General features: G+C 37.5%; 1 protein-coding gene and 1 pseudogene across 9 annotated transcripts in view; both read left to right on the top strand.

Annotated features, from left to right (window-relative positions):
- Positions 1–17,326, top strand: part of RALY (RALY heterogeneous nuclear ribonucleoprotein) — a 258,358-nt gene that overhangs the window by 166,296 nt on the left and 74,736 nt on the right. For 4 of the 9 annotated variants that reach the window (XM_087929154.1, XM_087929151.1, XM_087929150.1 and 1 more), the window contains one exon: positions 16,344–16,498. The exons of the other annotated variants lie outside the window; for them this stretch is intronic. The gene's annotated coding sequence lies outside the window, so the exon portion shown is untranslated. The remainder of the gene's footprint in view (positions 1–16,343; positions 16,499–17,326) is intronic. 9 annotated transcript variants of the gene reach the window in all.
- On the top strand, positions 8,693–10,486 carry LOC113434551 (histone PARylation factor 1 pseudogene; annotated as a pseudogene).

The following is a 17,326-nucleotide window of genomic DNA, read 5'->3' as shown; positions in this document are numbered from 1 at the left end:
AGAAGTTGTGACCAACTGCAAAATTTCTGTTAACTTCAAAAAAAAATTCTGCCACTTCAACCTCCCTTTGAGTCAGTGCTGCAACCAATATTATTAGGAAATATCTAAAGTTGCTAGACATGTTAGTGTATTATAGGCTGTTCTGAAGGAAGAAGCACCATAGGGCCAATGCATTCACTGTGCAGTAGATGATATGAACACATTTCATAACAAGATAATCAAGAAAACAATAAGTGTAGAAATGTGTTGAGTGAAATAACTGATTCAATCAACTTCATCAAAAATTCCCCAACTTCTTCCCTGGTTGAAGGATTTTTGACAAGGACAGGGCAACATAAATCTGTGACCATTTTGCCCCACAAGGAAGTCTTTGAGAGTAGTTTCCCTACAATTCACAGTTTGTAATTACAGGGAGGTGATTGAATTCCTTGAAGACCTTTATTCTCAAGAAAGAAAATATCCCACGGCAAAGATAAATGAACATATTTGGAACTTGCAGAAAACTACTTCACACTGAACTTTTATTGGTGCTTCTATTTTTTTGATTAGATTACCTAAACACAACCCTATAAAAAGCTTATATACAATTTCATCAGGCATCTCCTTTATCTTCTGCCAAAGAAAGTAAAGTATGGAACCATTTTGAATCAACAAGGGCAATTGAAAATAGAGCATTCAAGTCTTCCTAGGAGCAAGACCCCTCAGTATATTAATGTTCAGTAGTAGTTCAGTAGTAGTCTTGTCCATTTGAGTAGTAGTCTTGTCCATTTGAGTTTCCTAAAGAATATTATAAAATATATTCTGTGGATATTTTCAATGCCTAGTAATAGTTTATACTATTGTTGTCTTTCTGAAAGATATTACCACATGAGTGAGATTGAAAATTTTGCCTCTGGAGGTTAGGATAGCACATACATGTCATATTTTTACAGAATTAATATGGATGCTTTCCAACCACAATTTCACCATGATATAATAATGGACATTGCCAAGAAACACAATTTAAAATATTAAGCTTCCTTTTCCCAAATGATCAGGATGCTGATCTTTAGGGGGAAAGGAAATCACTCTAAGACAGGGGTGTCAAACTCAAGGCCTGGGGACTGGATCTCGCCCACAGGGTGCTTAGATCTGTCCTGCAGGGCCACCCTGGAAACAGCAAAGGATTGGCCTGTGGTGCCTCTGCCAATGTAAACAGAGCTCAGGGTGCACATGAGGGCTGCAGTAGGCCATCGCAGCTGAACATGGATCTCGGGAGCCCACTTTTACTGACAGAACACTCAGGCCACACAGGCTCTCAGGGGGGTGCTGACATGAGTGACATCAAGCTGGCCATGCACACCATGGCCACACACACCCTGGCCCCCTGATGATCACAACCCTGATGTGGCGGTCAATGAAATTGAGTTTGACACCCCTGCTCTAAGACAGTTGCTGCCAGAAGCAATTGATAAAAATGATAGAAATAACCCTGATTATTCTCATTCTGGATATCAGAAATTCTCAGGAACTTTCTAGGACAAACATTTTTACAACCTAGCATTATTCATGCCACACCAGGGATGGGATTCTACTGGTTCGGACTGGTTCTATAGAACCGGTTGTTATGATTCTGTGCAGTTTGGAGAACTGACAAAGCATGCCCCTGGCTGGCCCCTCCTCTCTCCACCCACCCCACCCCTCCCCCGCCCAGTCAGTCCTTATCATGTATGCACAACATTGCATGCATGCCCAACATCGCTGACTGTGTTCTCCCCTCCCAGTCATTCCCTAAGGTATTTCTTTTTTTCCCTTCCCGATGATCAGCTGTGCATGATGATCCCCCTCACTGTCTTACTGATTTGCCAAGGAGGCTTCCCTGAGGCCCAGGAGGCAAATGGGGGCTCACAGGAGGGCATGGGGAAGCTATGCCTCCCCCTCCAGTTTTGCCTTCCTGGGCTCCAGAGAAGCTTCCTAAGAGTAAAAATGCCCCCCAGGAGGCTTCCCTGAGGCCAGAAGGCCCCAAAACAGAGCATGGGGGTGATATGCGCCCCCCCAGCTCAGGTTCTTTACCTTCCTGGGCCCCAGGGAAGCCTTCTGGGAGCAAAAAAGCCCCCCAGGAGGCTTCTCTGAGGCCCAGAGGTCCAAAAATGGGGGTGTTGCTGCTGAGAAGAAGAAGAAGAAGTAGTAGTAGTAGTAGTAGTAGTAGTAGTAGTCACGCCCATCCAGTCACATGGCCACAGCCAACTAGCCACATCAACAGAACAAGTTGTTAAAAAATTTGAATCGCACCCCTGTGCCACACTCAATTCCAGTCTATCTCTCATAGGGAATTGATCTTAATATCATCATCCACACATTCAGAAAACACCAATGTAAAAAATATGTTAGTGCAATTAATCTTAATTAAGTCTGGGTTTCATTCAAGTGCTGTGACCCCCAAATCTCCATACATCCTTAAAAATGACTTGAATTTCATTTGGTATTTTATTTTCAAGTGCTACATTAAAGGGTCTGCAGCCCATCCTTGTCCTCCCTACATGGAATGATTATGCCAGTGCTTCAGGCATGGATAAAACAATGATCAGTTTTATTTGTATATATTGGGAAGACAACATTTTAAAATGTTTAGATGTTTGGAGGTGTATGTGTATGTGTGTGTACTTTTATAACTTCCAGTTTTTATTGCTACCTTTTCATTCTGGATAGACACATTATTGTCTAATCAAAAAGCCTGGATTTCTAAATTGTTTCTTATGAAGCAACAGTCATTCCCCACCAGGAAAGATTTAAGGGATAAAAAACACTTTTTCTGCCAAGCATTGTTTGTTTCTTCATTGGCTTAAAAACAATCAAAAGCAAGAACAGTCTTTTTTTTAATAAAATGGGCAGAAGAGAGACTCTATATTTTACCTTAAATCTCTACTTCTAAAAAGATCTTCTAGCAAGCTGCTTTTAAAAAACAAAATGAAAGCTGAAAATATAGAAATAATAGACTGCTTCACTTCCTCATAGATTTTATGGTAACTATTGATACTGTACTTGATTGTCTTGTGCTAAACAGTACATAAGATCTTCAATTGAAGCCATCTAATAATGACAGAAAAACAGACCAATAGACTTGGATGGGACCTTGAAGTCAATCCCCTGCTCAACCAAGAAACTCTACACAATGGACAATTGGTTATCCAATTTCTTCTTAAAAACCTCCAGTGTTGGAACACCCACAACTTCTGATGGCAAGTCTTTCCACTGATTAATTGTTCTATCTGTCAGGCAACTTCTCAGTTCTAGGTTAATTCTCTCGATTAGTTTCCATCTATTGTTTCTTGACTTACCTTTGAGTGCTTTGGAGAATTTCTTGATTACACACACACACACACACACACACACACTCCTCTTTGTGGCAGTTCCTTAGATATTAGAACACTGCTATCATGTCACCCTTGGTACTTATTTTCACTAAACTAGACATACTGAATTCCTGCAACCGTTCTTTGTTGTTGCGCTTCTCTGCACCTTTTCTAGAGTCTCAGTATTTTCTTTATATTGTAGTGACCAAAACTGGCTACAATATTTCAAGTATGGTCATTATAAAGTGGTACTATCACTTCACGTGATCTTGATGCTTGATGCTTATAATTATTATAATATAGGGCTAGACTATATCTAGCTTTTACATGCAGAATATAAAAGCACACTTGAAATAAACTGAATTATTGCTACACAACCAACATACAATTAAAACTGATGTATGATTTCATAGGGCTGTATAGACCTTCAGAGACCTTCCACTTCCTTCAAAGTTTGACTGAAGCATCTTTTCTTTGTCTCAACAAGTGTTCAATCACTTTTAATCAGAGGACAGAAGCAGAGAATGTCACCTGCAGAGTGCCAATCATCTCACTGAAGCAGACTATACTGCAATGGTGATGAAAAACAGTACCCATTGGCCTCGTATTCAATATAATTTCTAGTCAAGCCTGCCCTTACATAATTTCATAATAGCAATAGCAAAAGCACCCAAATGTATATATTACTCCATATTGCTTTGCAAGCATTCTCTGAGCAATTTACAATGTTGCCTCCAACAATCTGGGTCCTCATTTTACTGACCTCAGAAGGATGAAAGGCTGAATCAACCTCAAACCCATCAGAATCAAAATCAAAGCTGTGGGCAGAGTTAGCCTGTAATGCTACATTCTAACCACTGTTCCACCACAAGGAAACTAAATGCATGAATTCTAAAATTGATTTTACATCGTTTTCCAAAAGAAGAAGCTCTGTCCTATTCCAATAAATCTAGAAAAAGAAACACAAAATTGCAGTTACATGTGATCAATCCTTGTCATATGGAAATGAAAAGAAGGAGTCCAATTTATCATTGAAAGGTAAAAAATAGAAGAAAACTCTATTTCAAATTTTATCAAACTCAATTGCAGAAAATACAAATTCAGCAACAATGCCTGGAACTCACTACCTGACTCTATTGTTACATCCTCAAACCCCCAAACGTTAACCTTAAACTGTCTACCGTGCACCTCACTCCATTCCTAAGAGGTCTGTAAGGGGGCATGCATAAGCACACCAGCAGGCCTACCGTTCCTGTCCTACATTTATTTGTACTCATTTATTATGTATGTACTTATATCTTTTTATACTTATATGTTTATATGTTATGTTCATACTTATACTTGTTTTCTCATACATGCTTGACAAACTAAATAAATAAATAAAATAAAATAAAATAAATAAATAAGAACCTTTATCACTGTGTAGATTTTTCTTCTGGCATGTGTAGACCTATGTTTACTTTCAGGAATGATAATTTATGTAGAGATCTCATTTTTTGCCAACATTTAGTACTACTTTCCATTGCACAGATGTCAAGGATTATAAATGAAAAGCATTTGATTCCAAGAAGCCAGTTATAGTAGGATTGAATTTAGTGAGGTGAACTTTAACCTCATAAAAACATAGCTATCTATCTTTGGACAACAAGAGACTGTAATTTTGGAGATGAATTATGGATCAGCCTCTGTTGTGTTAGTACCCTACAATTCTGTCCATTTCTTCAAATGCTGAATGGCCTGCTTGTGGACAGGAAGACAAATTTTACGCTCTGTCTTTTTCTGCATCTGTCTTTCCATTGCCTTGTTCACTTTTATTTTTTTTTAATCTTGTTTTAATACCTCAAGATTTTTGTTTTTTTATATTTTGATTACTTCAACTTAATGCATCTTATGGCTGCTTTGAAAATAAAAATAGCAAGCTTTGTATTTCAGAAATTTGCCAAAGCAATGTCAGGGGACATTTTAGTGCATTTTGTTTTATTGCTGGAAATTTCTGCATAGATACTTTAATGAAGTACAGGAAATTAAAATTTTCAGGAACTCTCTCAACTTCACATACAAAAGTATATGTATGTGCATTCTTTAGCAGTATCTGCTGCACACTAGTAAAGGTTTATCCTTCTTGAAGAAGACAGTTTTAAAAATAAAAAGGACTCATCCACACAGCTGCTTTGCTTCATCCTGGAAATAGGAAGAAATAGTTTAGCGTAAATCCCACGATCCCAGAGAATGCCATGCTCTCTGTAGAACCATCCTGAGCAATGCTACAATGACAGTAATTGGCAGATTCTACCTGCTGGAATTCAAAGATGACCAACCTGGGATAAGCCACCACCACCAGTTGCTATACAGAATGTAAGGCATCCAGAAAGTATCCATGATATCAATCACTCCGAGATATTTTCTCTCCAAATGATTTATTTAGAAACAGATCTGGCATGTCAAAGGCAATTTCCCAAAGTGAAATTTTTCGTGTATTACACAGAATCCACCTTCTCTCCTCCCACTTCTACACTTCATAAATCACGAGAACCGATTAATTGCCACTGGAATTTCCTAATACGCCATACAGAATAACCTTGAACTTTTCAACTCCTCCAACTCTCTTTAAAAAAATGTGGCAGCTGAATTTCAAAGTTGACACAGAATATGTACCAAGGTATGCTTATAAGATCTAAGTATTTTGTCAGAGCAATTTTTTCCCTTCAAGGGACTATCAATCTATTAATGATCATGATAGAGTGAAACTTTTAAGAGAATATTCTTCAAAGTAAGAAATGAGGATTTCTTACCAGTGGTTCCCCCAAAACATGGCTATGGGAAGGAAATTTGCCACTGCATTGGCTACAGAAGAAAACTCTCTCTCTCTCTCTCTCTCTCTCTCTCTCTCTCTCTCTCTCTCTCTCTCTCTCTCACACACACACACACACACACACACACACACCAGTGGTGGGATTCAATTTTTTTTACTACCAGTTCTGTGGGAGTGGCTTGATGGGTGTGGCAGGGGAAGGATACTGTAAAATCTCCAGTCAGAGGTGGTATTTGCCGATTCTCCGAACTACTCAAAATTTCCACTACTGGTTCTCCAGAATTTATCAGAACCTGCTGAATACCACCTCTGACACACACACATATGTTCTGGTGTTTTGTACCTGTAGCTGGATTCTTCCTCTATCTCAGTGTTTTTCAACATCAGCAACTTTTACGACATGTGGCCTTTTATTCTCAGAATTCCAGCTCCACACAGCAATCTTTGGAAGAGAGGGAGAAAGAGGGAGGGAAAGAGAGAGGGAGGAATTCCTGAAGCCTAGGAGTCAGAAATCAGGTTGAAGCAAAAGTTTAAAATAGACCAGCACAAGATTTAGTGATCCAAAGGAAAATACCAGTTGTGTTGCAATTTCTAATAAATAAATTCAGAAATAAATTGATTTAGCTTCCAAAACAGGGAATGTTGTGACAACCAACTGGTCCAAAGCCTGTCCCAAAGTGGGCCAATGCACTTCTGTAAGTGCACCGAGTGAAATAAGATTGACTCTGAAATTATGCTTTTTAAAGTATTGTGGAATTATGATTTGATGAGCCAGATGGGAGAGGAGGTACCCAACATTGTTCCCAATTGTCTGCAAATGATACAGTGATATTATTTACATAATAATATCATTAAAGATATTGCCCAAAGTGGTATATCCAATGGAAATTTTGGACATTGCATCCCATATGCATTACCTTCTGGTCCATTAAACTGAATGTAATTGTTACATTAGGATCTCTCTGTCTCCTTCCCTTCCTCTCTCAAAGTGATTGTATATATCAGATTCCCACTCAAACAGGCACCTGTCAAAACTTTATTTTATTGCTGAAGTGCAGTCAAATGTCTTGAAGGTTATGCAACAGAATGAAATTTCAAGAGCAATGAACTGAATGGTACCATGCTATCAAATGTGGTGTTTTCCACATATGTCCAACTGCAGCACCCGTTGTACCTGGCCAACACAACTAAGTTGATGGAGAAAAGCGCTTTGTAGTATCTGAAAATACCGTACGTTGGAAGGCTGATATGCCAGAAGGTTATATTATAGTGTTCCTTGTGAACATACCAAAACATGACATTGTTTGATATGCAAACATGAGCAATCTTTAAAGAAATTATACTGAACTATGGAACAGACTGAAATTTCAATGAATGGCTGCAGAAGCCAAAAGATATTCTTTAGCCAGCAGTATGGGTAGGCACTCTCCAAGAAAATGTCATTTCTTCTCAGCAGTGCTTTGTGACTCATTGCTAGATAAATTTAATCTCTTCTCTCTGCCATACAGTTCCTGATGAGATGCTGCCATTTGTCATAGTATAATTGCTGTTATTCATGTTTGCTGTTATTCCCTCAACAAAAGTGTAGCTTCTAAACAGTTACTGATCCTTTAATATGCAAATACCACCGGCTGTTAACTGAGTGATGGGTTTGTTTCTTGCTCTTGGTTGGAATCTTATTCATTATAGCTGTGCATCATTATGATCTTTGTGGTTCAGGGTTATCACTAGGAACTTTATGTCTCTTAGTTTCCACTTTCCTGCAGTGTGTTTCAGTGCTTCCAGCCATTCTGACTGAGAATTGGATTTTGTATTAAGCCAATTTTTCACCTGAGGGAAATTCTGGTACAATGTTTATGACTTGCCTATGAACCAAAAAGAGTTAATCCATTATATATGTAGATTTCCAAAATGGCTGTCAAGAGTTTTTAAGAAAAATAAAAGGCTTTAAGGGACTTAAAGCTGATGAAATATGGCTATTTCAAATATACCATTTATATTCTCTTACAATATTCTTGATACATGTGATTGATCTCCACATCTAAGATGCATTCATCAACACTGGAGAAAAATGAATGTTCTGCCACTACAGTTGCATACACATAAACCAACATGTACTATGAATACACTGACATGCGTTCCTTATAAAAGGCAGCCCTTTATTTCAAAAATCTGTCCTTTAAATGTATTTATTTTTTGAAAACTCACTTTTGTCTTTTATTTAGCTTATTTAATGTTTAACATATACAGTAAACTTATGGTGCAGTCTTTCACATTATGTGAAAAATATGGAAACCGAATTATCATTTAACCCACCTTTATTGTTTATATAAATAGCTCAAGGTGGCAAACATATCTAACACACCTTCCTCCTTCTATTTTCCCCACAATGACAGTGTGAGGTGAGTTGGGTTGAAAGAGAGTGACTGGGCCAAAGTCACCTAGCTGGCTTTTGATGGCTATAATGGGACTTGAACTCCTGGTCTTCTGCTTTCTAGCCTGGAGCTTTAACTACTAGACCAAACTAGCTCTCTTTTTAAAATAAATTCACGCACAGTTTGATTTTAGAAATTTGTTGAAATGGTTTTCTTGGTTTTGCTTGACAAGCAAAATTGGAAGTGGGACATACTGTCACTCTGTTTTGATGTCATGCCTTTGTGCAATGACATCACAAAGAAAACTTGGAAACTGTTACAGCTACCAAAGGTAGGATGTAGCAAGGCAACAGGTATCAAAATGGTGGGAGGCAAGAAGCAGAGACGCCATACAGATACACAAAAGCAAGGTGGGGGGGAAATTAAAGAATTTAAAAATGTGCAAGCTAGAAAAGCAGATATTCCTGATTGTGTTCCCCAACAAGTAGAAAGTTGTTATAAGTTCAAGATGCCTGAAGACCTCTATTATTGCTAGAAATTCTGTGAGGAATTGGAAACCGACAACCATTTGTTGTCCTGAAATCAAGTACTGGACTTCAGCTAGCTGGACCATATGATATTCCTTGTGAAAAACACAAAAACCAATAAATAAAACACCAATAAATCAAAAGGCACAAATTTCAACCTTCAGTGGAGATTATTTTTATGATCCTTCTGAATTCCAGAGAATTATCGTTAGAGAAAACAGAAAACAATATTGTAAGGGATAATTCAGGGACATACAAGATCAAGTACCAGTATGAATTGGTACTGAAACTCAGAAAGGCTGCACAATGTATCAAGCTGGGGACAATATATTTGCTGCTGTACAGTTATTTTAAACAATTAAAGAACTGACTAATAAAAAGAGAAGTGGCTTATTAAGAGATAGAGATGAAAAACCAACACAGCAAGACAATTGAATGACTCACTGGAACAAAAAAGCTTGATGGTGAAAGAACAACATAAAAATGTGGTAAGAAAGACATTTTATAAAGCTGGTCTAGCTGTCCTTTTAGATAAGAATAATGTTGGATAATACAGAGAACTTCCTGAAACAAATGCAAGTCTCAAAAAGAATTTGTAAACCCAAAAGGAGAATGAGATGGCAAAGAATGACATGGTTAGATAGTGACATTGATGCAGTAAATATGAGTTTAGCCAAACTCCCAAAGACATTGGAGAATAGGAGGGTCTGTGGTACAGTGGGCCATGGGGTTGTGAAGGGTCAGACACAGCTTAGTAACTGTACAACAGCAACAACAAAAACATTGTAGATGCTCTCAGGGATGATCAGAGATTAAGTCTTTGCTCCCCTTCAGAAAATGTTAATTTTCATTCAGTTTGCCAATGAGGAATGTGATTATGATATGGGGTATGAACTGGCCAAGTCACATTATTTTGACAAGATTATCACTGTATTGTCTCTTGCTGATAGCCTGCTGAAAAGAAATCTGTTTGTAGAAATAATTGAAGATCATTTAGCTAATAGTAGAAAAGAGAAGACAGGTCTACTTGCAGCATGATAATCACTAAAGTATTATTATTATTTGTAAATTCTAAATATGTTTTTGTACTGAAGTGTATTTTCTATGCAATAACTAAACAATTTTTCCCATCAAGAGTTATCTTGGCTGCAGAATCCAAGCTATATCAGTCATTAATTACCTTTTACTTCTAGTATAACTTTCAGTGTAGCTTCATAAAATAATGGTTTTCAGCTGTTTTCTACATTTTTCTAATACAATGATTTAGGATTATGAAGACTGTTTCAAAATATAGTCTTTGTATTGTCAATGACAATTCAGAAATGTATAGAGATATGTTCTAAGAATTGGGAGAGAGAAAATATCAGTAATGAAGAACAATATAAAGGATAGCTGTTTTATCCAGAACCCATGTACTCCATGGCATAGTGGGATACTTCCTTAAAAGTTGTGCAGTGTTGCTTGCACTTTTTAAATATGACTGTATTTGACATGTGTATTGCTTCTATACTTTTTTTCTGACTCCCAGAGTCATTTCTTGTGAGAAGAAATAATAAATAAAAGTTTCCTGTGTAAAGTTATAGCTATAGCAATAGTACTTACCGTATATACTCGAGTATAAGTCGACCCGAATATAAGCCGAGGTACCTAATTTTGCCTCAAAAAAATGGGAAAACTTATTGACTCGAGTATAAGCCGAGTTTTTCAGCACATTTTTTGTGCTGAAAAAAAACCCCTCGGCTTATACTCAAGTGAGATTCCCTCTGAAAAAAAAAAATGGTGTGGAGCTCCGGAGCTGGGCAGCCGCTTCCCTGCTTCCGTGTTTCCTTTGCAACTTGTAAGCATGGGGGTAATCGGAAGCAGAAAAGTTCTTGCATGAGGATATATTGTTTTTTCTTTATTTAACTGTTTTTAGGGGGGGGAAGACCCACCGTCATGTGAGAATGCTCAGACACGAAATCTATCCGCCTAAAAATAATTGGGGGGGGGGGGATTTTAACAGAGGGAAGACATAGGGAGAAGGCAAAAGCGATGGAACATCCTTCAGTGGAAACTGAGGGGGAGACTCACCCTTGGTCCAGATGAGCCCCCTTCCCCGCCCCTAAGGAAGCAGAGGCAGCCAGCAAGGGCAGGCAAGCCCTGCTTCGCGGACTCCGTCCATCCTCGCTCCCACCCACCCACCCAAAGCCACGAAGTCCCCCAATCGCGCAGCCCAGAATCGCCCTCCCCTCAGGGGGCAGCCCGGTGTTTCCTGAAACAAGAAGCTCCGCCGTGCAATGAAAGCGCCCTGGCTCTAGGCTCAGAAAACAACGCGAGCCGAGGTGGCTTCGTTTCCTCAGCCCTAGCTGCTTTCAGTCCGCTGATGCCTTCTCGCTATGTCTTCCCTCTGTTAAAATCACACACACACACACACACACACACACACACACTTATTTTCAGGCGGATAGATTTCATGTCTGAGCATTCTCACATGATGGTGGGACTTTCCTCCCCCCAAAAAAAAAAACCAGTTAAATAAAGAAAAAACAATACATCCACATGCAAGAACTTTTCTGCTTCCAATTACCCCCATGCTTACAAGTTGCAAAGGAAACACAGAAGCAGGAAAGCGGCTGCCCAGCTCCGGAGCTCCACACCATTTTTTTTTTCAGAGGGAATCTGACTCGAGTATAAGCCGAGGGGTTTTTTTTCAGCACAAAAAATGTGGTGAAAAACTCGGCTTATACTCTAGTATATATGGTATATACCACTCAATAATACTTTGCAGCACTCTCTAGGAAGTTTACAGAGTCACCATATTGCCTCCAACAATCTGACCTCGGAAGGATGGAAGGCTGAGTCAACCTTGAGCTGGTCAGAATCAAATCCTTGGCAGTGGGCAGAGTTAATAGAGTCTGCAATACTGTATTCTAACCACTATGCCACTATTTATGCATATAAGCAATTCATTTTTTTAATTGTTATAAATCCATTTCAGATTTTTCAGGTGTGTCCTTTATTTTTTGCAATATAGTCAGCATAACTATGTACTAAGTACCTTCTATGAGGATTACATTAAAAATTTATTCCTTTCTCACATTTTTCCTCTATTGTTGCATTTGCATTCCATCTTCTCCGAATAAAATAACCTCTTCTATGCTCCCACCACCTAGATGATCCCAGATAAAATTCTCATGTGTGAAAGACAGCTGATGAAACTATTTGATACATATAAATTTGCATATTCCCTTCAGCAAAAATAGGGATCAGAATTAATGTGATAAGCATTTGCAAAAGAGATGTGATAAGAATTAATGTGATAAGCATTTGCAAAAGAGATGGCTGGATTCTGCCTCAAATTCTTCACCCAAAGGATCAAAGGTTTTCAAAATCCATATCACTAGCCACCTTCGTGCAGCCCATGGATGCACCCATACAACAAGGTTTGGCTTCATAGAATATCATAAATAAAATCAATAAACCACTTTATTCATCAGTTCAATGTGTACATAAAATAAGAAAGTGCAATTCCAAGGTCAGTTAATATACTTTTGAATATCTTCTCTAAACTGTAAATAAGATTGCTATTTCTTCCTGCTGGATCAAAATGTACACTGCACATCCTCCACAAGATAGGGAGACAGAAAGCATCCTCAAATGCATCACTAAATATATCACTAAGTGTATGTACTATAAGGACAGTAGTTCTTGTCAATCTCATGATACAAACTCCTGTTGGAAAGATCCATCTTTCTGAACAGTCATAGATGGATGGATTTCTTTTGCCAAAGATTTGGAAGGAGATTTCTTTAAATAACGACTAACTTTTGTTTTTGGTTTAGCAAGCATTCAAAGAAAATAACCTTTTGATGCTTTTTGCTGAATTTTTCCATTGTGAAATTTTATACATATAGACATACATGCACACACATTTATCAAGTTGTTGCAACCTACACACTTTGTCTACATGCATCCCGTGCTTGAGTTGGAGACATTGGTAGCCATTTGGCTTTCAGAAAATAAATCAAGATGGCAGCCACCAGCACACAAAACCCTGGATCTTTTCTATTTGTATCACATGCACAAAAAAGTAAAAAGCCACAATGCTTAGTTTGCAGGCTCAAGGCCCCTGATTGAATGTGCAAACAAAACATACTTTGCAGGACAAGTTTACTTCATGGGCCCAAAGTGACAGAATGGCATAGAGGTCTATCACACTGTTGTAAGTTAGTACTTGGAAATGGCAACAGGTACTTACCTCATCATGTCCATTTCTGAAGAGTATTTTAACATCTTAGGTGCTAAAAGATTAAAACAGGCCTTGCTACCCATTCCAACAGCATAGCCCTATCATATCAGGCATCATCTGCAAATAATGTTGTTCCTATGCTCGAGAATTGTTCCATTCACAGCTATATAATCTAATCTCCCACACTGGCCAAGAACATACATCACATTAAGCCATAATTTTTCTTATCTATGATGAATATTATGTGAATCAGGTCACAGTGAATTGCCAGCTACACTAAATAAGATTCCTATCTTCAGATCTGACCAAGTTGCATTCAGGAAGCTATTAAGCCATTTTCAAAGCTGTTGCCAAGGTAGGTCACTTGATAAGAATTCAGTGTTGTTTTAAATCACTCTCACTTATCAAGTAATTAGCACTCCTGGCACATTTGCTCATTAACTAAAATCTCATCAATACATTGCTGAGAAAAGCAATGAGGCAGGTTTGAGTGTAAGATGCAGACAGAAGATAACATTCTGTTTGCCTATTAGGACATGACTGATAAAGAATTACACAGTAATTCAAGAGAAATTAGTCATGGCCATCTATTCATCCTCCTAAGGATTTTAATGTACTAGATCCAAAACATCACAGGAAAGAATTTTTTTTTTAAATGAGATGAATGCTTGTAGAATCATCTGCTGTAATTATGGATACCAGTGGGACTGTTTATGACATTCTAGCTTAATTGTTGTTTATTTTGTCAATTTTTCTTCTGAGATTCTGAAGAATTCTGAAGATTCCTCTAAAGAATCCTTTGCTAGCATAAGCTGAATGATAGCCATAAAATTCTAAGGATACAAAGACTGCCAAGAGAGGCTTTATCTGATTCAACTGACCTTTAAAATTTATTTTGCAGCTGTCCAAAAACATGTTAGACGACGTATGAGATTCCCAGTGATTAGGAAAGGAAACTATAGAAAAATCTACTTGTTACATTTATCTACAGAACATGAAATGCATGCTCTCCTTCCCTCATTTTGTTTAACAAAAGGGAGAAAAATGAAAAGAATTTTAATAAGGAACTCAGTATCAAGAAGCTATAAAAGATTAATATGAATCTTATTGTTAAACATGAGAGTTCATTTAGAACCCTTAATAAGCCTCAGATAGAGATGCTAGAATCTGAATTTATCCAGGTGAGATTCAACATTTTGGGTAATTCACATACACATAAGATAGCAGCTCTTTTGTATGCTTAAGGAGAAGCTTAGGTTTAATGGATCTCCTTGCTGTTGCTTTGTGGTTTTGTTAACATCACACCAGCATTTTCAGAAAAAGAAGAACTTTATTGTCATTATACAAGTACAACGAAACTGTGGATGCACCCCAGCAACTGTTCGCAATACAATAAAACCAGAGCACTTAAAGATGAAGATAAAAAAAAATAGGGTACCCGCATCTCCATTTGCAATTAGAGAGTACAATATCTACAAATATACACAAAATATACATCCAACACTGACTGTGACACTTTGCCGAGTGTAATAGACAAGAGATGAATTGTACTGTAATATCCTGCTTTTATCCTGTTCTATAAAGCTTTTGAAGCAGGGGTGTCAAACTCACAGTCCGTGGGCCAGATACATCACACGCTGGCCATGCCCACCATCAGTTTAGCGAATAGGGGAAAAGTTGTGCTACGTCACATGACAACAGCATGACACTGAGAGTTTCACACCCCTGTTTTAAAGGGTTTGAAGGCTGTCAGGAATGAGAGCAGCTTGGATGGTATTGATAAGGTGCAAGTACTGCAGTATCTAATTGGCTCAATTGGTCTTTCATTCATTAAATTAAAAACATAGCATCCATAAGTGTATAGATAGATGCAAATATTTGACTGATTTCTCAATCTCTACAGACTCAGAGTTCTGTTTCCCTTACAGGCATCATTAGGTTGATCCAGTGTTTTGCAAAGGAACATGGGCAAGTCCTTAAACATCCCAAACTAAGATTGATCAGGTAGCTAAAATGCTCCAGGACATATTTTTTAATGAGAGTTGTTCCTTATACCACAAGGAAATTATGTTTCAGATCCGTACCACTTGCAATGCACAACCAGCTATCTGTACCACAGTTAAACAGCAGGGAACCCATCATTGCTGAATGCATATTGATTCTTACATCCCTTTTTTAGGTGTTTTTATCCTGCCTTTATTACTTTTTTAAGCAACTGAAGATGATGAGCATACCTAATACTCCTCTCTCCTCCTATTATCCCCACAATAACAGCCCTGTGCAGTAGGTTGTGTTGAGAAAGAGCAACTGGCCTCACCCACCCAGCTTTCATGCCAAAGGCAGAACTAGAATTCCCAGTGACCTGGTTTCTAAGCCAACATCTTAATCACTAGACCAAATTGGTTCTGATTCTTCCTAAATCATTTAATTAGGTGTCATGGTCAAATCTGATTCCTGGTGACTATATGGATGCATACTCAACTTCAGCTGTCTTTGGCAATATCTGGTTCTTCCAAGGATTTGTGCTTAATTTCTTTAATCCCATTCATCAAATCATTCCATTGTTTTCTCCTATTCCTTCCAATTTATCAGTCCATGAAGTTCTTACTAATGGGTTCCAAATCCATCTTTCTCTTTTCTTTTTCAGTGTTTAGCTTTAACAGCCATAGATACATTTTCCTGTGGGAATACCATTTAAGTGTTTTGATCTGTTATTTAAATTGCCCTTATGTTTCATGATTTTGTCTAGGTTTTTCGCTGCCTTCTTCATAAGGATTAATCTTTTTCGCAGAACATGGATCATTTTTATTCTTGAACACCCCCAAAAAACAAAAGTGTCTATTGTTTTCACTATGTTGTCTTCTTAATAGTCATATTTGAAATATGGCTTATAGAAGCTGTCAATAAATTGACATTTAATATTAAATTTATTAAGGTAAACTTTTTTTACTTTCAAAATAAATAACTCTTTAATTAAAAATGATGAAGTAAATCATTTCTACTTTTGGCTAACAATGATATCATTTACATAACTCAAAATTGTTTTCTCATCTCCTATTTATATTCCAGGTGTCATCTCTCTGAATCTTGCCAGTCTTATAATAAATCACTTTATAAGATTCCTGAGAAAAATAATCAGATATTCTGACTGCCATTAGCTTTAATGTGTCCCATTTTCTGGCCTGATTTACACAAAGTCTTGCTGTAATCTTGCTGAAGTAAAGGTAAACTTCCTTCTCATATTATCTTGTTCTGTTATACATCTTGTATTAGTTATTTGATCTCATATCCCTTTACTTTTTCCAAAGCTGTCTATTTGGCATTTTTTCTATGTATGGTTCTATTCTTCTTTAGAAGTGTTTAAACAAAACACCGAGTATGTGAGGAATTAATGCATAAGTTCAATATAAATATATACACATCTTTCCTAATTTCTAAGCTACACGTTCTTTTTCAATATTTGTTTACCCAAACCTGTTACAGATATAATTACTTCTGCAACTTTACACAATTCAGTGAGAATTTCATCTGTACCAGAAGCTTGTGAATTTGACAGTAGGCCTGTAGCCTATAATATCTAAAATGCTAAAAAAATAACTCTTGAATGTGTTCTTTTTCTACAAAGTTTTCATACATTCTACAATTTCATTTGTACAAGATTTTAGAAAGTCTTTCCATCTTCCTTTGAACCTAGTGCTAAATCCTTTAGCTCCTTTGTGGTTTTTACATGTGTTTGAATTGTACTTCTGAGTTGGGATATTTAATGTTTCTTTTTCTTACCTCTAATTCATGAACATAACTAGTAACCAACCAAGATAACTCTCATACCTTCTGTTCATGTGTTTTTCTAGCACATTCTCCAATCTACTTTAACATTCGAACCACATCTCCCAACCACAATTTTGGCTCATTTATTTATTTATTTATTTAGTCTTACAAGTCACTGTGATGAGAGCAAACAATGGTGATCCATTCTGATTTGTGGACAGACTAATCAAACACTGTTTCCACCCTCCACCACCACCTCTCTTTTCTACCTCTATTTTATGCAC

Source organism: Pseudonaja textilis, chromosome 3 (assembly GCF_049901715.1).
Source record: "Pseudonaja textilis isolate UNSWEBS1 chromosome 3, rPseTex1.2, whole genome shotgun sequence".
NCBI classification, from domain to species: domain Eukaryota; kingdom Metazoa; phylum Chordata; class Lepidosauria; order Squamata; family Elapidae; genus Pseudonaja; species Pseudonaja textilis.
This window is presented reverse-complemented; position numbering and strand designations above follow the sequence as displayed.